Source organism: Myotis yumanensis, unplaced genomic scaffold (assembly GCF_028538775.1).
Source record: "Myotis yumanensis isolate MYYU_CA2020_CCGP unplaced genomic scaffold, mMyoYum1.0.hap1 SCAF_3, whole genome shotgun sequence".
Lineage (NCBI taxonomy): Eukaryota > Metazoa > Chordata > Mammalia > Chiroptera > Vespertilionidae > Myotis > Myotis yumanensis.
In genome coordinates, this window is record NW_027223754.1 from 95,158,004 (window position 1) to 95,181,075 (window position 23,072).

Sequence of the window (23,072 nt, forward strand, 5' to 3'; positions counted from 1 at the left end):
GTTATGCCCAGATTTCAAGATTCCCAAGAAACCACATCAGGGAGCCATCCAATCCGATGCAAAAGTATAAGAATCTGTATTTCAAGCTAGCTTGAGCTCTCCATCCACCAGACTCACCGCCACAACGGCAAACCAAGTGGCCGAGAGAGCGAACCCCACCCAGAGACCGGTTATATGTGGGGGGTCGGAGTAAAGGACTGTGCTCTGCCGATTGGCCAGGCGCAAGCCGGGTCCTGTTACACAGGATGTGGTCATATCTATGGCGCGCACTTCCCTTGATTGTCATTGGTTAGTTTAAAATCCCGGGCGTGGCCAGCAGAGGCCTGGGCTTCCGGGAAGAAGGCCGCACGTGGCCCCAACATGGAGGATACAGGCAAGATGGAGGGCATAGCCCTCGCCCTTTCAGTTGGAGGCTAGCCTGCAGAACCAAAATCACAGCATATAATGTATTGACAAATAGCTGCCCTTGATTATATGCCAGGTAATATACCATTTAGTCCTCGTTGCCATTTTCTGAGGAAAGCACTTTATTCTTGTTTCCCAGAGGTGGAAACTAGCTCTTTAGTAGAAGAGGCCTTCAAGCATGTCTCACTTCAAAAAAAACTTTCCTCTTTCTTCTTTCCTTCATGCTTTTGAATATTTGTTTTCTTGGTCTGAATTTTTATGATGTTTCATAAAGTGGAACTATATTGCCATATTTTCCCAGTATGCTTAGCATCTGTCTATATAGTGATAAGTCTGCAAATTATTTAATATTGACTTTTAGATTTAAATAGTGCATTGTAATCTTAAATATTTTAAAATTCTGTAAAGTAGGATTAAAATGAGAAATACCTTACAGTAAGTTAGCTGTAAGTATAACTATCAAACTTGTGCAGTTTACTGTCCACACATACTTTGGAAAATATACTCTTTCTCTCCTCTTAGTGTTACAGAGAACCGGAATAAATCAAGCAATGCTCAGAGAGTTTGGAGTCACACTTTATTATTACGCGTGGGCCTAGAGAAAAATGCCTTTCAAATTCTGGGCAAAGCTACAAGCAGAACTTCCCTTTTTATTAAAGAGCCATTCCTATGTGTGCTTAGTGGTTATCTCGCTGGTGGCCTTGAAAACAACACAGTTCTATCCAATTAAAAAATACACCTGGCATGGCATTAAGAGTATGGGCGTATCTAGTCTCTGGCCTACAGGGTCAGAAAGCTAAGTTTATCTTCCTCATTATTCAAGCAGGCTAAAGCAGGCTAGAAAGCAAAGTTATTATTTTTTTAGAATAAGAGGCCGTCTAAAAAATAGCAGAGAATTCCAAACAGTAGTTTTGCAAAAGGGGTTAGCCTTCTCATTAGAACTTTGATTATAAAATACTATATTAGTGAAAGGTTAACATGGTGGTACGTGGGTAGGCTAAATAGCCATCTCACGTAAAGAAAAGTTGAATTTATTTAAGGAAAGGGGATGGGATATTCAAAGGGAAGGACTACACAGCACCCAGCCAAGGGGATATTGGGTCCATGATGGCAGCCCCCAAGAGCTGGAGTTTCATCCTTATGTGCAGTCACTGGCAGGAAGCTCTCGTAGTCGGTGGGTCTTAGGGCTGGGTTGGTGGGCATGGAATGGGGATGTGGGATGTTCCAGTTATCTATAGGAACGTATGCACAGGTGACCCAGAGCGCCTCATTTGGATATACCAATACAGACGTCAAAGGGTACTTACTATTAATTAATATGGCCGAGCTTAACCAAAAACTAAGGAGAGAGAGAGAAAGAGAGAGAGAGAGAGAGACAGGAGATAAACAATGCAAGAAATCACACAGGTTTATTTACCAGAGAGCTGATGGGTTTCAGTCCTTGGCAGGCCACCCGGAGACACTCGCTGACAGAGACACACGGAGGTTGTCTAATACGCCCCGCGGCAAGGAGCTCAGTCTCTTGACTCGAAGAGAGGCCTCTAGCAGTTTGGGCTCAGAGGCAGAGCAGGAATGGCAGTTTGGCAGTTTCCAAGGGGAGGAGAGCATCCTGTCTGTGGAGGGCAGACAAGCGTCTGAACCGCAGCAGATTTGCTCTCCTTAAATCCTTGAAGCTGGGCGTCTTCAGTGTCTCCTATCGAGTGCCATACACGGGTGCTGCCCTGTTATCTAGGTATACACTCAGGCGGGAAAGTTGTGTACATGTTCAAAGCTTATCAATCATACACACATCTTATTTTTGGAGTTGTTTACAAGTTTTGGTCTAAGAATAAAATGGGGTCTACTTATGCTAACTTATGCTAATACAAAATGGAGTCTACTTTATGCTAACTTATGCTAATACAAAATGGAGTCTACTTTATGCTAACTAAACTTATTACTATAACAGGCTTCTTCAGTGTCTCATATCCGTGTGCTCTGGTGGCCTTCTGGGCTTATCAGGATATACACGCAGGGTGTTACAAGGTACTTACCAGGAGTTAACATGCTGGGAGTTGTTGGTCAGGAGTTACAAGTTATTTGTCAGGAGTTAACTTGCAGGGCGTTACAAGTTACTTATCAGGGTCTCACACACACACACAAATTAAGTTCCTCTTCTAAGTAAGGTTTAAAATTCACTCTAATAAAGAAATGAAATTTGATTATACTATCTTATACTCACTAAACTTATTACTGTAACATGGGATCAGGTGTTTTTAGGACAATTTTAATTCCTTATATGGTCTGATTCCTGGTGTCCAGCAAGTCTTCCTGGTCCTTATTCTCCTGGAGTGAGAAGCTTACAAATGGCCGCTAAGAATTATATTGCCCAATAGTCCTAACAATTAGCTAATAATTTTACCCTCTGACTGTACCTCCCTGAATTCAGGTGTAAAATTATATTCATTTTTGAATCTTCAGCATTTAGAATCATTCCTAGCACATAAAAAGTATTAAAAGAAATTAATGAAGGAATGAATGGAAACAGAGAAGGTTCTAATCAACTTTTTTTTAAATTGATTTTTAACTATTATTGTCAACTATAGAATAGTGGATGAATTTCTGGATAAATAATCTGAGCTAGTCTTTATCATAATCTGTTTCAGTTATTGGATGACAAAATTGAAATAGTTGTGATCTAATTAGCTACCTATCTACTGACCTGCAAAGAATTACTCTGGAAATTATGTAGACTCAGCCAATAATACAAATGCATATAAACAATCAAGTAATAGTATACTCCATCCATGGCTCCACATTTTGGGATTTGGGAATGATTAGAGCAGTAGAGCATGAGGCATATTAAAGCAGAGCTACACGCACAGTGGGTATTATAAGAGGCTTCATATAGGACAGTGATTCTCAACCTTCTGGCCCTTTAAATACAGTTCCTCATGTTGTGACCCAACCATAAAATTATTTTCGTTGCTACTTCATAGCAACTGGGATTATCCATACTGCTGCATGGGCTCTTCCTTCTGGTTGGAATAATCTTGTCCTTTGCTCTGCCCTAGTTCCCCTAAGATTTAATGTAATGTTGCTACTGTTATGAATCATAATGTAAATATCTGATATGCAGGATGGTCTTAGGTGACCCCTGTGAAAGGGTGGTTCGACCGCCAAAGGGGTCGTGACCCACAGGTTGAGAACCGCTGTTATAGGAAGTGCTAGAGGAACTAGGTCTTGAAAAGATATCTAAAGAAGACAGTTTGCCAGGCAGCTCTTAGCAGCCCTCATCCATCTCAGAAAAAGTATTGAGGAAACACTAAGGACATATACACTGAGTCACCAGATTATTATGACCACCTGACGTTTATAGGCAAATTAGCCATACACTGCATCATATGGGATATGGAAGCCGAAGGCCTGTTCAAACACCTTTGCTGTCTGCAGTTAGCAAGATAAAACGTCTCTAATTCACACAGGAACACAAGTATTGGACAGTCGAGCATTGGAAAAAAGTCATATGGTCTGATGAATCATGTTTCCAGTTGCATCATGCAGATGGCAGAGTGAAAATTTGGCGGAAACAGCATGAAATCATGCACCCCACATGCATGAGTACAACCCTTCAAGCTGGTGGGAGCAGTGTTATGGTTTGGGGCATGTTTTCCTGGCATGATTTGGGCCCTTTAATTCATGTGAAACAACGTCTGAATAGCACAACATTCCTAAATTTCATTGCTGATCAAGTTCATCCTATCATGTTGATGGCATATCCCAATGGAGATGGCTTCTTCCAACAAGACAATGCGCCATGCCACGTTGCTCATATTGTGCAGGAGTGGTTTCAAGAACATGAGGGAGACTTTACCTTGCTTAAGTGGCCCCCACAATCACCAGATCTCAATCTAATTGAGCATTTGTGGGACGAAGTTAAAAGAGCCATCAGGCAGCTGGTCCCACAACCATCAAATCTCACAGAACTGGACAGTGCTATTCATCAGGCATGGTGTCAGATTCCTTGCATCACCTTTCAACATCTCGTGGAGTCAATGCCAAGAAGAATCGCCGCAATATTGAAGGCAAAAGGTGGCCCAACGAAGTACTGATGGGGTGGTCATAATAATCTGGACACTCACGTTCAAATATATCCCACGTTCAAAGGCTGTTAAATCATGTTTACCCATATCTTCAGGAAAAAATCACTTCTGTCGTGGTAATCAACCTGCTTCCCTATTTATAATGGTCTGGCTCTCTAGTAACTTCAGCGCAAAATTATAGCTAATTTGCTTACAAACGTCAGGTGGTCATAATAATCTGGCCACTCAGTGTATAGGTCCTTCAGTCAGAAGATATTTGTTGAGTTTTTATTACGTACCAGACACTGTTCTCAGCATCCAAAAATAAGTGAGACAAAATTCCAGGGCTCTCTACAGCCTTAAATCTTAGGGGAACTAGGGCAGAGCAAAGGACAAGGTTATTCCAACCAGAAGGAAGAGCCCATGCAGCAGTATGGATAATCCCAGACATTGGCAAGATGCTGGGTATGGCAGGAGCAGAAGAAGGAGGAAGGGAGGGAGAGAAAGAAAGACCCTGGAATGTTCTTGTTTTTAGAATTTGTTCTAAGTCTCAGCATACCTCTTGCCCCCACTCACCTTTATTTTTTTTTATTTTTAAATATACTTTACTGATTTTTTACAGAGAGGAAGGGAGAGGGATAGAGAGTTAGAAACATTGATCAGCTGCCTCCTGCACACCTCCTACTGGGAATGTGCCTGCAACCAAGGTACATGCCCTTGAGTCCGCAGGCTGACACTCTATCCACTGAGCCAAACCGGTTAGGGCCCCATTCACCTTTTAATCCCAGTTCATTTATTACACCACCTTTTGTGACTGCAGTGATTTTTCTCAGCATTATTTATACTGGGCTTTGCTGTCACTTTTCCACTTGGAAGTTGTGTTTATTCCTTCTGGCCATTGGCTGTCATACAACTCTGCCCCAACTCATTTTCTTACTAGCCTTTGGCTGACAACTTCCCTGGATTCCACCTTTGAACTTGTGGCTTTGCTCAGCCCTTAGTAGGGTTTAAGCGAAGGTATGCAGACATTTAGTCAAACAATAACAAGGGCCAGAAATAAGGCACTGACAGTGTTGGCTATGAGAAGCAGAATTCACAGGCTATTTGAACCTTAATTGGAAGGACTTGGGGTTAGTTAAATAACAGGGGGAAAGGGAGTTGGGGAGGAATCCAAGATAGAGGCTCCATGAACAGAGAACTCTGGAAGAAGGCCAAGTTTGAGTTTGGGAAACACAGTTCTTTTTTTATATATATTGATGGTCATTGTTGCCCATGAAGTCATGAGTAGTACAGGTCTGAAATTCAGAGTCAAATGGTCACCAAAGATGTGTGGGAATAATTGTCGTGGAGATGATTTTTGAAGCACAGGGAAGTTAGAAATTGCCCACGAAAGAAAGTGATGTGGGAATTTGGACTGGAACACGCGGTGTGCCTCTGGGCAGGAGGCTTCCCCATGTTCTTTGTCTGTCGGAGTTGAAGAATGAAACCACTGACGGAAGAAGGTATAGCAAAGGTGGAAATTTATTGAAGAACAAGTACAGACTCCCACATGGGGAGGAGAAATAATCTCAAGGCAGACTTCCACATGGGGAGGGGGAAAGAGTCCCACCAAGTTTCTTTTTCCTGGGGGTTTATAAAGGCCGCAGTTTTTTTGTGCCTTGATAGCCCCTCTGATTGGTCGCTATTCCCCTTTGATTTGGTCACTATAGTAACTCCTGAGCTCAAAGGTCAAAACCTCACTTGGGACAGGTGAAGCCCTCCTCCCTCATTGTTCTCCTATTCCCTCTGGGCTCTTCTTCCTCCCTCTTTGAATGAGGGGCTGCCTTCCCTTTATTTTGTAGCTGTGTATATCTTTTGCTACTCCCAGTTACCTTATCTTATGGAAATGTAACTGCTGCCTCTCGCAACTCCCTTGTCTTATGGAAATGTACCCTTTTGCAGCTCTGTAGTCATGTGCTTTTTCCGTGGACCCCCTTAATTTAAAAAATTCCCTAAACCTGCCTGTTTCACCCCTAAAAAATTCCTATTTCAAAAGCAAGAGGCATCCCAAGAAACCATCATTGTCACCAGGAAAGGAGTTGTCTGAGGAGCTTAGATTTTTTTTTAAATATATTTTTATTGATTTCAGAGAGGAAGGGAGAGGGAGAGAGAGATAGAAACATCAATGATGAGAGAGAATAATTGATTGGCTGCCTCCTGCAAGCCCCCCATTGAGGATGGAGCCCACAACCCAGGCATGTGCCCTTGACTGGAATTGAACCCGGGACTCTTCAGTCTGCAGGCCGACACTCTATCTAGTAAGGGCAAAAGCTTAGATTTTTAAGAGATCTAAGCACAAGCTATGAGTAGGACACACATAGGTAAGGGTGACTGGAAAAGAGTACCACAAGCCTCTCAGAGTAATATTTCAAACAGAAAGTTACATTTTGTGCAGAAATTCACCACAATACTAAGGTCAATTTTTGAAATACCTATTTACAGAAGGACTAGGGGGTTGCAATGTGATGTGATGTCCCCAAAAAGGACAATTTCTATTTTATTACAGAATTCTTCAGTAATAAAAACCACTTTTGAACAAGATAATTTCAAGAAAATAATAAGTCTAAAATATCCTTCAAACCAGATGAGACAGTAAGAAAGGAGTAGAATTACTTTGAATTAATTCAAGTTCCAGACTCAGAAGACATACCCAGTAAGCTAATGGGACTTGCAGACAGTCTATAAATAATTTAAAATAATTTTGTGATTCATTGGAGAATGGAAAAAGTGCCAGGAGGCAATAGATGTGTAATGCCTAGAGTTTCACAAGGGGCTTGCCTCTTCTTGTCACTAATTAAGATAACAAGTCTCGATGTTTTCATTTTAAGGGCAATTCTAGCCTTAAGGACAAGGAGCTAATTCCCTGAAATTCAAGTCTTTGTAAACAAGTTACATTAAAGCCCATACAAAGAATAATAGGATTGCATTTTTATGCTTCATTTCCTATCCTGCTACATATCAAGAAAGGTTTTTGTTTTTTGTTTTTTGTTTTTTTTAACCATCCTGTGGTATATTCCAGAGAGTTTTCAGAGTAAGGAGAATAATTGGTGACTTATTAACAGCTACAAGTATTTTATCTGAACTAGAGCATAGCATAGCCAATGAATTCCTGTGGTGAAAGAATTAGAAGTATGCTTGTCAGATTTGCAGGTGTCCTACAGCTGTCAGAGATAACAAATACCAGAGGTGTTCATTTGAGATTCAAAACTGTCTTAAGCTACAACATCAAAGCTGAAACAGAATTTATTGTAAATTAATCTTAAAATCAATACCACAAATATAGGAGTAGTTCATGTGAAAAAATCCCAGGTTTTTAGACGTAACAAACTTAACATGAATCAACAGTCTGATAGAGTTTCCCACAAATCCCAGTCAGTCCTTAGGCTGCATTAGGGGACCTGTGGTGTCTAAGAAACTAAAGGTTATTATCTCTTTTCTCAGTGCTTATTGGTTCCAGCCTTCAGCCTAACCCCTGTTAACCAAAAAAGAGGTTCAGGCTGTAATAAATTACAAAAGGCATTTATCTTAGCAAAATGATTGCAATCTGGGAGATGCATATTAAGGTACCAATCCAAACTACACTGGGTAAAGACAGAGAGGTAGTGCTTATAAAGACCAAAACCACAAGTGTAATGATTTCATGCAAATGAAGGATTGCTGGCAAGGATAACAGGGATTGGTTACTTCTATTATGCAAATGAGGTGGTCAAAACTGCTAGGAGGAGGTCAAGGCCCTGTAGCAGTTGTTCTAGGATGTTAATGACTCAGCCTTGAGCAGTATTTGCAACAGATTAGCAACTTTCTAGCAGCTCTGAGAACTGAGGCATAAAATGTGCATAGGCTCCACTTCCTTAATAGCCTCCTGACTCTATTTTAAGTAACTACCTTAGAAATATGCTTATTCCATTTTATTTTTCCCTATTAACACCCCTTTCCAGTTGCTCCCAGTATGCATAAAATTACTTGTTATCCTACATTTCTGGAAATGTAATCCTTGTCCTCCCAACATTCTAAGATGCAACTAAAAAGTTGTGGTAAAATACATCTCTCATAAAATTTACCATCTTAACCACTTTTGTATATCTCTAGTGGTATTAAGTGCATTCTTATTGTGCTCCCATCACCACCATTTATCCACAGAACTCATTTCATCTTGCAAAACTGAAACTCTGTTTCTGTTAAATATTAATGCCCCATTTGCCCCCTTTCCCAGCCCCTGGCAACCACCTTTATATTTTCTTTCTCTGAATTTGATTACTCTATGTACATTGCATAAGTGGAATTATACAGTATTAGCCCTTTGTGACTGGCTTATTTCACTTAGCATCATGTGTTTAAGGTTGACCCCTGTTATAACGTGTTAGAATTTCCTTTTTAAAGCTAAACAATATTCCACTGTATGTGTATACCACATTGTGTTATCCACTCATCTGTTGATAGACACCTCTTGGCTCTTGCGCATAATACTACTATGAACATAGTTGTACAAATATCTGTTGGAGTCCATGCTTTCAATGCTTTTGCCTGTATACTCAGAAGTGGGATTGCTAGATCATATAGTAATCCTATTTTAATTTTTTTGAGCAGGCACCATACTGTTCTCCATAGTGGCTACATCATTTTAATTCCTACAACCTCACCAACATTTGTTATTTTCTGATCTTTTTTTTATTGTAGCCATCATAATGGTTGTTGTTATGCCCAGATTTCAGGATCCCCAAAAGACCACACCAGGGAGCCAGCCGAGTCCGATGCAAAAGCAGAGAGTCTTCTATTATCACAGACCCAGGTCTGGCTCCCCTACCCTCCTTACTGACACAGCAGCAGGTGGCAGAGAGAGACCTAGCCCGGCGTGAAGAGGAGTTTTATAGGGGGGTGGAGTCAGGGTAGGAGAGGGGACTGTGGGCCCTGCCGATTGGCCAGGCGCAAGTCGGTGTCTCGTTACACAGGATGTGGTCATCTCTATGGCGTGCACTTCCCTTGATTGTCATTGGTTAGTTTAAAGAAATCCTGGGCGTGGCTAGCAGAGGCTTGGGCTTCCGGGAAGAAGGTAGCACATGGCTGCTGCCCCAACATGGAGGATACGGGGCAAGATGGAGGGCATAGCCCTCGCCCTTTCAGTTGTGAGGTGGTGGTGTATCTCATGGTGGTTTCGATTTTCTAATTGCCTAATGACTAGAGATGTTGAGCATCTCTTTATGTACTTGTTGGCCATTTATATATCTTTTTTAAAGAAATGTCAGTTCAGCCCTGGCTGTGTGGCTCAGTTGGTTGAAGCATCTTCCTGTATAACAAAAGGTTGCAGGTTCATTCTGTGGTTGTTAGGGTCACCAAAGGAGGAATGCATGAGGCCAAAAGGGGTAAAGAATTATTGTTACATCTGCTAGCAGAAGGGAAGGATGAAGGCTGGGAAGTAGGGGATCTCCGATGATTTCCCATTGCAGTGACAGAAATGTTTAAATCCTGAAGAATATTAAAAATAGGAAGTTCCATTCTCGGGCCAGTGTGAATCATTGTCTAATTTATAATTGTGGATAAGGTGCTTTGGCCAGATCTCCATGGAAAGGACAAAGAAGACATCCCAGAGGAGTGGGTTTTTGTGGGGGTTTTTTTGGTTTTTTGGTGTTTTTTGGTTTTTTGTTTTGTTTTGTTTTGTTTTTGGTGGGGACAGAAAAAGAATTCTCCATAGTGTAAATTAGAAAGAGTAGGTAAGCAACAAAGGGAGACCCAGGGAGCAAGACTTAGAGGGAGGGCATACCCCACCAACTAGTCAGGCTCCTGAGGCAGGCGTGTCCTGCGACGTGGAAGACTGTGGGACTTGATCCCGGGCAGAGCCGGACTGGAGAGGATTTCTGGCCTAGCACTAGGTATTTTGTCTGAGACGGCAAATCAGAAATCCGGAGGCTGATCCAGTTACTACTTACTGGAGATGAAATGAGCTGGTGTTGAGTGTAGGGTCAGCAATGGAAAGGAGAGGTCCCCGATGCGGCATCCTCCTTGGCTGGTTTGGGAGGGCCCGTAAGGGACCTGGCCTAATGGAGGCCGGCAATCATGTCACCTGAGTAGGATTCAGAAGTAAGCCCAGGAGAGCTGCCGCTGCCTACTGCTCTCTGAGTAGCAAACTCGGGGTGACTGGAGCCGGGATGATGGCTCCCCCTCCTCCTTGGAACCCTCCTGGGTTTCGGCACCAAATGTTAGGGACGCCGAAGGAGGAATGCACGAGGCCAAAAGGGGTAAAGAATTATTTATTGTTACATCTGCTAGCAGAAGGGCTGAGGCCAAAATGGTATCAGCAGGGCAGAGTAGGAAAAGCGGGATATTTATGTCTCTTTAAAGGTCAGTCAGGGTAACCAGTGGGACCAGGTGCAGGTGGGGGCAGGTGTAAGCCCTCACTGGAAACTGGGTGAGGCCATTTACTGAAGCTGAAGGTCCAAGGCCGTTAATCATGAAACCTACAATGAGAATAACAGGAAAATCAGGGGAGGGGCAAGAGCCCCAAGCAGAGCATAATGGAGTGCAAGAACGTGCCTAACAGTGATCCATTAAAATAGTAGAGACATTTCCTTTAAAATAAAAATAAAGGCAAATAATGCCCATATCACAGCTTCTGTTCACCTGTTCTAGAGGTTCTAGTAAGTTGAGTAGGGCAATAAAAAATAAATCAAAAGACTATATAAATTGAAAAGGAAAAATGAAACTGTCATTACTTGCATCAGAAGTAACTATCTAATTAGAATGTTAAAAAGTCTATAGACAGGTTATAAGAACTAATGAGAAAATTTAGCAAGATTGCTGAAAATCAAATCTACATACAAAATTGAATAAACTACACTTTTAAACACTAGCAACAAACAATTATAAAATATCACTCTAAAAGATATACTATTGACAATATTTATCAAAAGGATAGGTCATCTAGAGCTAACAAAAATTGAGCAAGACCCTTTTAAAGAAGATTAATAACTTTATTAAAATACTTTAAAAAAGACTTAATAAATGGAAAGATATGTAATATTCATGGACTGAAAGAGTCAATATTCAGAGATACCATTTCTCCCCAAATTGATCTATAGATTTAATGTAATCTCAACCACTCTTATCAGAGTTTTTTAAAATTAAGTTGGATATGAGCTATATATGAAAGAACACAAAAGCCCAAGAATAGACAAGAAATTTTTGAAGCATAAATAGAGGAAAACTTGAGAAAGCTATAGTAATAATGATAGCATGGTACTGTTATTAGGACAGACAACTTAAACAATGGAATAAAAGAGAAAACCCATGGACATATTATTGCATATAATGAGTACTGGGTATAAGATAGATCACTGGAGAAAGGATAAATGGTGCTGAAACAACTGGTTAACTATAGGAAGAAAGGAAGTTGAATTTCCACCTATACCAAACACAAAGAAAATTGCCAACTTGATTAAAAACCTAAAGATTAAGGAAAAACATTAAAACCTTTATAAGAAAACAGAAGAATATCTTTATGACTTTTAGGAAAACAAAGTTAAATAAAATATATATATATATATATATTTTTTTTTTCAATTTTTATTTTTCGCTAAAAGTATTACAAAGGGTATTACATAAGTGTCCTTTTTTCCCCCCTGCCCTTAACAAGCCCCTGCCCTCCCTTACCCCCAGTGTCTTATGTCCATTAGTTATGGTTATATGGATGCATACAAGTCCTTCGGTTGATCTCTTACTCCCCTCCCTCCAGTCCCCCAACCCTCCCTGGTCTTCCCACTGCAGTCCGACAATCAGTTTGAGGCAGCTCTGCCTCTGTATCTATTATTGTTCAAAAGTTTGTAATTGTCTTAATTATCCATGAAAGAGTGAGATCATGTGGTATTTTTCCTTCATTGACTGGCTTGATTCACTTAGCATAATGCTCTCCAGTTCCATCCATGCTGTTGCAAATGGTAAGAGTTCCTTCTTTTTAACAGCAGCATAGTATTCCATCGTGTAGATGTACCACAGTTTTCTAATCCATTCATCTACTGATGGGCACTTAGGCTGTTTCCAGATCTTAGCTATGGTGAATTGTGCTGCTATGAACATCGGGGTGCATATATCCTTTCTGATTGGTGTTTCTGGTTTCTTGGGATATATTCCTAGGAGTGGGATCACAGGGTCAAATGGGAGTTCCATTTCCAATTTTTTGAGGAACCTCCATACTGCCTTCCATAGTGGCTGCACCAGTCTGCATTCCCACCAGCAGTGCACAAGTGTTCCTTTTTCTCCACAACCTCTCCAGCACTTGTCGTTTGTTGATTTGTTGATGATGGCCATTCTGACAGGTGTGAGATGGTACCTCATTGTTGTTTTGATTTGCATCTCTCCGATGATTAGTGACTTTGAGCATGTTTTCATATGTCTCTTGGCTTTCTGAATGTCCTCTTTTGAAAGGTGTCTATTTAGATCCTTTGCCCATTTTTTGATTGGATTGTTTATCTTCTTTTTGTTAAGTTGTGTGAGTTCCCTATAAATTTTGGAGATTAAGCCCTTATCAGATATGACGTTGGCAAATATGTTTTCCCACGAGGTGGGTTTTCTTGTTGTTTTGTTGATGGTTTCTTTTGCTGTGCAGAAGCTTTTTATTTTGATGTAGTCCCATTTGTTCAGTTTCTCTTTAGTTTCAACTGCCCTAGGAGCTGTATCAGTGAAGAAATTGTTTTGGCATATGTCTGAGATTTTGTTGCCTTTGTATTCTTCTAGAATTTTTATGGTTTCCTGTCGTACATTTAAGTCCTTTATCCATTTTGAGTTTATTCTTGTGTATGGTGTAAGTTGGTGGTCTAGTTTCATTTTCTTGCATATATCTGTCCAATTTTCCCAACACCATTTATTGAAGAGACTATCTTGGCTCCATTGCATGTTCATGCCTCCTTTGTCAAAAATTAATTGAGCATATTGGTTCGGGCTAATTTCTGGACTCTCTATTCTATTCCACTGATCTATATGTCTGTTCTTGTGCCAGTACCAGGCAGTTTTGAGAACAGTGGCTTTGTAATACAGCTTGATATCTGGCATTGAGATCCCACCTACTTTGTTCTTTCTCAGGATCGCTGCAGCTATTCGGGGTCTTTTTTTATTCCAGATGAATTTTTGGAGAGTTCGTTCTAGATCTTTGAAGAAGGCCATTGGTATTTTAATGGGAAGTGCGTTGAATGTATAGATTGCTTTGGGTAGTATGGACATTTTAATGATGTTGATTCTACCAATCCAAGAACATGGTATGTTCTTCCATCTGTTTATGTCTTCCTCTATCTCATTTTTCAACGTCCTGTAGTTTTTTGAGTAGAGGTCTTTAACCTCTTTAGTTAAGTTTATTCCTAGGTATCTTAATTTTCTTGGTGCGATGGTGAATGGGATTGTTTTTCTAATCTCTCTTTCTGAAAGTTCACTATTGGTGTAAAGAAATGCCTCAGATTTCTTGGGGTTAATTTTGTATCCTGCTACATTGCCAAATTCATGTATTAAGTCTAGTAGCTTTTTGATGGAGTCTCTAGGGTTTTGTATGTATAATATCATGTCATCTGCAAATAAGGACAGTTTTACTTCCTCTTTTCCAATTTGGATGCCTTTTATTTCTTCTTCTTGCCTAATTGCAATGGCTAATACTTCCAGGACTATGTTGAACAGGAGTGGTGAGAGTGGGCATCCCTGTCTTGTTCCTGTTCTTAGGGGAAATGGTGTTAGTTTTTGTCCATTGAGTATGATGTTGGCTGTGGGCCTGTCATATATGGCTTTTATTATGTTGAGGTATGATCCTTCTATTCCCACCTTTCTGAGAGTTTTTATCAAAAATGGGTGTTGGATTTTGTCGAATGCTTTTTCTACATCAATTGATATGACCATGTGGTTTTTTTCTTTCAATTTGTTTATGTGATATATCACGTTTATTGATTTACGGATGTTGTACCATCCTTGCATCCCTGGGATAAATCCTACTTGGTCATGGTGTATGATCCTTCTGATGTACTGCTGGATCCGATTTGCTAAGATTTTGTTGAGGATTTTGGCATCTATGTTCATGAGGGCTATTGGCCTGTAATTCTCTTTCATTGTGTTGTCTTTACCTGGTTTTGGAATTAGGGTGATGCTAGCTTCATAGAATGTGTTTGGAAGTGTTCCTTCCTCTTGAACTTTTTGTAGTAATCTGAGGAGGATAGGTTTTAGTTCTTCCTTGAAAGTATGGTAAAACTCCCCTGAGAAGCCATCTGGTCCTGGGCTTTTGTTTGCTGGAAGCTTTTTGATAACTGCTTCAATTTCATCCATAGTTATTGGCCTATTGAGATTTTTAGATTCTTCCTGATTGAGTTTTGGAATGTTGTATTTTTCTAGGAATTTGTCCATTTCCTCCAGGTTGTCTAGTTTGTTGGAGTAGAGTTGTCCGTAGTATTGTTTAACAATCATTTGTATTTCTGTGGGGTCTGTTGTTATTTCACCTCTATCATTTCTGATTTGGTTTATTTGGGACCTCTCTCTTTGCTTCTTGGTGAGCCTGGCTAGGGGTTTGTCAATCTTGTTTATCCTTTCAAAGAACCAGCTCTTGGTTTCATTGATTTTCTGTATTGTTTTTTTGGTCTCTATTTCATTGATTTCTGCTCTAATCTTTATTATCTCCTTCCTTCTGCTCACTCTGGGCTTTTCTTGTTGCTCTCTTTCTAATTCTTTGAGTTGTAGAGTTAGATGATTAACTACCATTTTTTCTTGTTTTTTGAGATAGGCCTGTAGAGCTATAAACTTCCCTCTTAGGACTGCTTTCATTATGTCCCAGAGGTTTTGGATTGTTGTGTTTTCATTGTCATTAGTGTCCAGGATGTTTTTAATTTCTTCTTTGATGTCATTGGTAACCCAATCAATATTTAATAACATGCTATTCAGCTTCCAAGTGTTTGAGTATTTTGGGTTGTTTTTATTGTAGTTTATTTCTAATATTATGCCATCGTGGTCTGAGAAGATGCTTTTTATGATTTCAATCTTCTTGAATTTGTGGAGACTTTGCTTGTGACCCAATATGTGGTCTATTTTTGAATATGTCCCATGAGCACCTGAGAGGAATGTATATTCCGCAGCTGTGGGGTGAAGTGTTCTGAAGATGTCAATTAAGTCCATTTGATCTGGTGAGTCATTTAGGATTGCTGTTTCTTTGCTGAGTTTTTGTCTAGCAGATTTATCCAGTGATGTCAGTGGTGTATTAAAGTCCCCTACTATGATTGTATTGTTGTCGATCTCTCCCCTGATATCTTCCAGAAGTTTTCTTATGTATGTGGGTGCTCCTGCATTGGGTGCATATATGTTTACCAGGGTTATATCTTCTTGTTGTATTGATCCCTTTAGTATTATGAAGTGGCCTTCCTTATCTCTGGTTATGGCCTTCACTTTGAGATGTATTTTGTCCAATATAAGTATTGCTACCCCAGCTTTCTTTTCCTTTCCATTTGCCTGAAAGATATTTTTCCATCCCTTCACTTTCCGTCTGTGTGAGTCCCTTCTAATGAGGTGGGTCTCTTGTAGAAAGCAGATATATGGGTCATGTTTTTTTATCCATTCAGCCACTCGATGTCTTTTGGTTGGAGCATTTAGTCCATTTACATTTAAAGTTATTATTGAAAGGTACTTGTTTGTAGCCATTTCTTTTTTGTGTGTGTGGCTGTTTTCTTTCTGAGCTTGATATTTCTTCTTTTTACACCAGTCCCTTTAGCATTTCTTGCATGGCTGGCTTGGTGGTGATAAACTCCCTTAGCCCTTTTTTGTCTGTGAAGCTTCTTATTTCCCCTTCAATTTTGAATGATAGCCTTGCTGGATAGAGTATTCTTGGATTCAGTCCTTTGCTTTGCATCACTTTGTAGATTTCCGTCCATTCTTTTCTGGCCTGATGTGTTTCTGTTGAGAAATCATTTGATAATCTAATGGGAGATCCGTTGTATGTTACTTTCCGTCTCTCTCTTGCAGCCTGTAAGATTCTCTCTTTATCCTGAACATTTGCCATGGTAATTATGATGTGTCTTGGTGTGGGTCTTTTCGGGTTCACCTTGTTTGGGACTCTCTGGGCTTGTGTGACTTTTTTCTTCCCCACCTCAGGGAAGTTTTCTGATATTATTTCTTCGAATAGGTTTTCTAATCCACGTTCATCTTTCTGTTGTTCTGGCACCCCTATTATTCGTATGTTGTTTCGTTTCATGTTGTCCCAAAGCTCCCTTAGGCTCTCCTCCTGTCTTTTAATTTTTTTCTCCATTTGCAGTACAGTTTGAGTGTGTTTTGCTTCCTTGTCTTCTAACTCACTAATTCGGTCCTCCGCTTCTCCCAGTCTACTGTTGATACTTTCAATGGTGTTTTTTATTGCAGCTATGTCGCTCTTCATTTCTTCTTGGGACTTAAGTTGTTGATTTTTTCATCTGTTTCTTCTAGCTTCTTGCATAAGTAGTTGATTTTTTCATCTGTTTCTTCTTGCTTCTTGAACATCCGGTGCATGTACTCTAGGAACCTTATTCTGAATTCTTTTTCCGTCATGTTGCATATCTCTGTCTCACTTAGCTGCTTTTCTGGCGAGTCCTCCTTTTCTTTCCTTTGGCAGTTTCTTTGTCTACCCATGTTTGATCTCACTGACATGACTAGTTGTTGAGTCGTTCAGTGGCTGGACCCTGGGTGGCAGTGGCCTCTCCCTGGGTGGCAGTGGCTCCTCGGGCTGTGGTTGCTCCTTGGGCGGTTGTGGTATCAGCGGCTCCTCTGTTGATAGCAGAGCCTCTGGTGGGTGCTGTTCACAGCTGTGGTGGCTCTTCTGGCTGGTGGAGGGAGGCTTCACACACAGCAACTGTTCCCCAGGCAGAGCGTGTGGTGATCAGGAGGCCGCTGTTGCTTGAATCTTTCCGTGGAGGGATGCAGGTCTCCTCTGGGCTCTTGCAGTCGCGCTGCTTTAGAGTCGTTGCCTCCGGGTTAGTAGCCGATCTCTGGATGCGGATAACAGCTACACAAGATGGCACGGTCTCGCCGCTGCGCTGGCGCCCAGGGGGAGGTTTCAGCCTCAATCTCTAACCATCCCCATTTTTTAGGAGTTCTCTGTCTTTCCTGGCTGCAAACTGTCTCTCAGATGAGCCTCCTTAGGTTGATTGGGCTGATTGTTACCCGTTTCAGCTGCTCGCCCTTATCTGCTCCAGGACAAAGCACCAACACGTCCATCTAAGCCTCCGCCATTTTTTTTCCAGTTAAATAAAATATTAACTATGAAGAAAAGATTGCTAAATTCAATAATATAAAAATGAAGAACTTAAATTCATCAAAAGGTATCTAAAGGAAAGGGAAAGACGAGCCATATCCTGAAAGGAGATACATGCTTAATAAAAGATTATTATTCCAACATATCAAGAATACTGAGAAATCAATAAGAAAAAAAGTAAACTACCAAATAGGAAAATGAACATAAGACAAATAGTCATTTGAGAGAAAATAAAAACTGGACAATAAACAAAAAGATGGTCAACTTTAAAAGTAATTAGGGAATTTGCCTGCCAGTTAAGGCCACCATAGCATTCCATTTCATAACTCAAAGTCGGAAAAAATGAACACTTCTGACAATATCAAATGTTGGTGAGGATGGAAATGTCTCTACTGTTTTATCATAAAGAAAGTTGTTTGTTATAGATTTGGTGGAGATCTCAGGAAAAGGAAATTCTATTTCTAGTTTGCTAATTTTTTTTGTTTAATTATTAATAGGTATCACATTTGACCAGATTTTTAAAAATGCATCTTTTAAGGTAATTGGGTTGTTCTTCTGATCTCTTAATGTAGTGAATGTTCATGTTAAATGTTAAGCCACCTTTGCATTCTAGAATTAAACAACCTTGGACCTAACTTCATATCTTTTAATATAGTGCTGTCTTCAATTTGCTAATATTTTGTATATAGAGGATTTTGCATCTGTATTTGTGAGAGAAATGAACTTGGGATTTTTCTTGGTGTTCTTATTTCTTGCTGGTGTCTATATTGAGTATATGCCATTTCATAAAATTAATTGTTGAGTGCTCTTTTTTTTTTCTTACAAACACTTTATAAAATTATAATAATCTGTTTCTTGAAATTTTGTCAGAATTCATCTATAAAACCATTCAGAGTCTATTATTTTCTATGTGGGAAGATTTTTCAAATGACTGATTTCTTAATAGGCATAGGAGTTTTAAGGCCTGCTTTTCTAATTTAGTAAGCTTTGCTAAATTGTAATTTTCTAGAAAGTTACCCTTTGAATCCAAGTTTTCAAGTTTATTGGTATAAAGTTATTTGTAGCATTCTTTTATGTCTCAAATTCTACTGTGTATTTGTGTCCTTTTCATTCCTAATATCATTCTTTCATTTTTTCTGTATTAATCTTGGCAGAAATTTGTCTATTTTAGTATTTTCAGCAAACTAATGTTAACTTTGTTTATCCTTTCTATTTTATTTTAATTCATTAGTTTCTGTTTTTATTACTCTTTTTTTTTTTTTTATCTCCCCAATTTCTTAAGGTGGACACTTAGCTAATTAAGTTTCAGTCTTATCTAACATATGCATTTAAATTTTAAACATTTTAAATTTTTATTTATTTATTGAGTTTAGAGAGAAAGAGGAAAGGGCGGGGGGGGGGGGGAGGTGATGAGAGAGAGGGAGAAACAGTGAATTGTTGTTTCACTTACTTATACATTCATTGCTTGTTTCTTGTATGTGACCTGACCAGGGATCAAATCTGCATCCTTGGTATATTCGGACTGCACTCGAACCAACTGAGCAACCTGGTCAGGGCTTATGTGTTTAAATTTTAACGCTATATTTTTAAATTGTGTGATGCAGTGCTTTGGCTGCATGCCATGATTTTAATACAAAATATTTCTAATGTTGCTAATTTCCATTGTAGTTTTGTCTCTGACCAACTAGTTGTTAGAAGTCTAGTTTAAAATAAACTGTTTAAACCTTTGTTGGGGAGTTACTTATCTTTCTATAATTGATGTCAAATTAGTCTAACCGGTATTGATTCTTTGCAGATTGTTGATATTTATTTTATGGTTTATTGTGTCATCAGTTTTTAGAAATGTTCTGTTTGTGCTTAAGTACTTTATATATTTTCTAATTGTTTGGTCTGAGTTTTCATATAAGTCTAAATCAGTATTTTAATTGTATTGTTTATATTCTTGATATACAGCCAATTTTTTTGACCTAGTAATAATTGAAAGGTGAAAATCTTCCTCTAAAAATGGTAGATATATCTTTTTTCTTGTTCTATTTTTTTAATTTATTAAGACTTTATTTATTTAGCACAGTTTTAGGTTCACAGAAAAAGTGAGAAGGTACAGAGATTTCCCATATAACCCCTGCCCCCACCCATGTATACTCTCCCCCATTATCAACATCCCCCACCAGAACGGTACATTTGTTAAAATTCATGAACCTACCTAACATGTCATTATCACCCACAGTCCATAATTTATACTACAGTTCACTCTTGGCATTGTACGTGCTATGAATTTGGACAAATGTACAATGACATGTATCTATCATTATGATACCACTAGAGGCCCAGTGCGCAAAATTCGTGCACTTAGGGAGGGGTCCCTCATCCCAGCCTGCACCCCTCACTCCTTACCGCCCTCCTGCAGTGGAGGTGGGAGAGGCTCCCGCCACCACCGCTGTGCTCGCCAGCCGTGAGCCCAGCCTCTAGCTGAGTGATGCTCCCCCTGTGGAAGCGCACTGACCACCAGGGGGCAGCTCCTGCATTGAGCGTCTACCCTCTGGTGGTCAGTGCACGTCATAGCGACCAGTCGTTCCACCATTAGGTTGATTTGAACATTAGCCTTTTATTATATAGGATTTTTATTCTTGTGTATAGTCAGCAAACAGTGCAGCTTGTGAAAATAATAATGTAGTAAACAACCTCCTTTCTTTGGTGAGGAAGTATACATAGGCTCTGGACAACTAGCAGTGTTTGACTCGTAGGAAGCCCTTGAGAAAGTAAGTTGTGACTAAGTCATTGATGTGATCTGTTGTCCAAACCAAAACACTTTTAAGAAGGAAAAGAGTTGCTATTGCTATTTTTTTTTTAATCCTCACCCAAGGATATTTTTTCCATTGATTTATTTTTTTATTTATTTTTTTATTTTAGGGAGAGTGGAGCAGAGGGGGAGAGACAGAGAGAGAGAAACATGGATGTGAGAGAGACACATCCATTGGTTGCTTCCCACATGCCCCCAACCAGGGCCAGGGATTGAGCCTGCAACTGATGTATGTGCACTTGACCAGAATCAAACCTACGACCATCCAGTGTGCAGGCTGACACTCTAACCATGAGCCATGCCTGCCAGGGCTATAGCACTATTCTTAATCCTCATTTTACAATTTTGAAAACATGATATTGAGAGACTTGCCTGCTGTCACAAGGTAAATGAATACCAATAGAAAATGCAAACTGCCTAACTTGAGGCACACCGCAGAGTCTGGTTAGGGCTCCAGAAATTTAAATGTAAACCACCAAATGTATCAGTGGATATAACATGAATGAGTAACTAAATACTACAAATAGGAACTGCCACTCAACCCACAGCAGAACCTTGGAGGTGGGGCAGTGTAGCCTACTCTTATGCACTCAGACTTAAGTCAGATCTTTGTAGTTTACAGAGAACTTGGCATTTATTATTAAAAGGCTATATTGTCATAGGCATACAAAGCCAGATATTAATTGTTCAGAAATATACACCAGTGTATTTGTTTTTAAATAAAGAACAAAGTAATTGTAGGAAAGTCATACTGAATTATTAAAGTAAAGTAGGTCAGATTAGATCACTGTAGCTAATTTTTGGCCTATTATGTTCCAATTGTAGAAACAAGTTCTACCATTTTTCTGTTTGGTGAGGGGTGAGGGGTTGGGGGAGAGACAGGGAGGGACCCCAAAATGTCTTTCTACATTGCGTAGCTAGGGTGAACCTTTAAAATAGAAATACTACCACTATAATAATACAAGAGGCACAATTTATTATTAGGTAATGGACTTCCAGATACTTGTTATCCTCTAAATTCCTCCATTGCTTTATCTGTACCTCTTTTGTGGTATTTGGGGCATTTTCCCCTCGATTATTATTTTCAACATACTCCATTTTCTCCTTTCTGGTAGAAAGATCAAGAAGGATTCATTAGCTCTGGCCGGTGTGGCCAAGTTGGTTGGAGCATCATCCCGTACATCAAAAGGTCGAGGATTCAGTTCCCAGTCAGGACACATGCCAGGATGCGGGGTTCAGTCCCTGGTCTGGGTGTGTACAATCCATGCTTCTCTCTCTCTCCCTCTCCCTTTCTAAAGTCAATAAAAACATATCCTCCAGTAAGGATTACTTGCTATTATTTAAACATAAGATGCAGGAAACGTCACAAATGAACTTAAAATGAGTAAAGATAGCCTATGTAAACAGCATTGTAATTAGAACAGTTTGATCCTTTTGATAAGCCTAAAGGAGATGTTGCTATAAATCTCTGTCCTTTTATTCCTTAAGGCTACAGGAACTGAAAGAATGAAAAATGGCTTTTTCCTCCCCAGAGGGTAATTTTAAGAAAATAAAAAAGTCTCATAGAATATAAGTTTCTTGAGAACTGGAAATTTTTATCTGTTTTGTTCATTGATTGTGCCTGTCATATAATTGGTTGTCAGTAGATATTTGTTGATTGAACTGTCTTTTGGCTAAAACCCACAAATGATACTCATAGATGTCTGCTTGACAGTATTGAAATAAACTGTCTTATTATACATGCTGATGCCCTTTAGGTTTTTCCATAATAATCTTTAATGATTCCTGACTTAATGGAGTAGTTCACCCTTTACAAAGCTTTTCTGCCTCCCCCCGCTCTCCCCCCCCTCCCCTTTGGAAGCTAAAAGCCAAATGGCATTACTGATGAAAGTCTGAAATGTTGGGATGTGGAAAGCTGGAAAGTGCTGCACCCAAGCTAACTACAGGAGAAAGATAAAATCCTAACTTTTCTTGAGCTCATAAAAGAATTGAGGTCACAAGGCTGACTGCCATACAAAGGGGTAAGAAGAAATCAGATAACATTTTAATAAATTGTTGGAGGCCAAGTGGGATGGCCTATCAGTCTGGAATATCTGAGGGCCCTGATATAAGGGGCGTTTGCATTCACCCATAGGCTCTGTACTATGTGTCTTCACAGGGTGCTCAGAAGAAATAATGGGACAGGTTGGGATTCCACAGTCTTCCTCAGTGCTACAGGCCTACAGGAGGTACTTGGCTGCTGCTACAGGAACAGCACAAAACCCTGCCTTCCTGTTAAAAGATAAAGGAATCAAACAGACTCAGACTTTAAAATAACTAATAGATAGAGTAATTTTAAAGTAACTATCAGGCAGGGATTTAAATAACTGGTAAAAGATACGGAAAAAATGAACAACATGTATGAAAAGTTGGGGAGGAGAAATGGAAACTGTGAGAAACACTCAAGTGGAAATGCAAGAAATAAAGCTACAATCTGTACATATAAAAGGCTAAGTGACCGACCGGCTGGCCTGTACATATGACGCGCGCTGGCAATGTA

At 39.7% G+C, this 23,072-nt stretch overlaps 1 protein-coding gene across 6 annotated transcripts in view; it reads left to right on the top strand.

Annotated features, from left to right (window-relative positions):
- MIPEP (mitochondrial intermediate peptidase) overlaps positions 1–23,072 on the top strand; it is a 262,517-nt gene that overhangs the window by 108,838 nt on the left and 130,607 nt on the right. The window lies entirely within an intron of this gene.